The following is a 1,063-nucleotide window of genomic DNA, read 5'->3' as shown; positions in this document are numbered from 1 at the left end:
AAAAAAAAAAAAAAAAAAAAAAAAAAAAAAATCTGGGACACAGTTTGGCCAGTCATCTTATGTTGAAAATAACAGACAGGAAATCAGAGGGTGAAAAACTCTCTCCATTAGTCTGAGCTACTCTGGGCTCCTTGACTCTGAGAAAGGACAGAGTGGTGCTACTGCCCTCTGTATGCAATGATCAACTGAATCAATCAAACCACCCCACCAGCCTTTGCTGATTCCATGCTCTGAAATAATACTTTTTGTACAGGGAATTTACCCAGGCGTGGGGAGGGGAGGGAAACAGCAGGCTCAGGAAGAGGAAAGTGAGCTATAGTTGGTCCTGATGGAGGCCTTGCTGACCCTGTGGCAACTGTCACTGGAGCAGGAGGGATGGACTTGACATCGCCCCATGCCACTGGTCAGTAGTGGGACAGGAGCTACCCTGAGAAGAGGGTAGAACTTGGGAGGGAGCTTCCTTCAGCTGAGGTAATCTTCAAAGGGGCTGATGGTGACAAGCAGTAAGTAGGCAGATCTTTATTCCTGAAGGTGCCAGGGGCATGTCACAGTGTCCATTGGACCAACTGACCAAGTTTACTAACCGAGAAAACACAAGTTTAAGGAATTAGAAGGCTCCAAAGACATATCTAGTTAATCACCTAAAATCTCTCACAAATTTGATAGCTTTTAAGTCATGAACATACTGCTGTTTGGTTCTGAATCATTTGCTCATCTGTCCATGCAAAGAACTTGAAAAGAAATACAGGTAAAATAAGTAGTATACTCTACATTCTAAGTGATCATTATAAACCATAACGTCTAAGAATCCTGTGTTTTGACCCAACAATTTGACCTCTAGGAATTTATTCTAAAGAAATTTGGGATCTGCGGATTTAGCTTAGTGGTTCTGCCACCTGCCTCATGGACAAAGATTTAGATGCAATATGTCCCTGCAAGGTTGTCTACACACCTGAAATACCCAAACTGTGACCATATAATAAGTAAGCTAAATTCATTCAATAGCCTATAGAGCCACTCAGAGTAAGGAGATGAAAATAATTTCATGACCGAGGGTGGGGAA

Source organism: Fukomys damarensis, unplaced genomic scaffold (genome assembly GCF_012274545.1).
Source record: "Fukomys damarensis isolate Sample0158 unplaced genomic scaffold, DMR_v1.0_HiC HiC_scaffold_24, whole genome shotgun sequence".
NCBI lineage: Eukaryota > Metazoa > Chordata > Mammalia > Rodentia > Bathyergidae > Fukomys > Fukomys damarensis.
Note: the sequence above shows the minus strand (reverse complement) of the source record.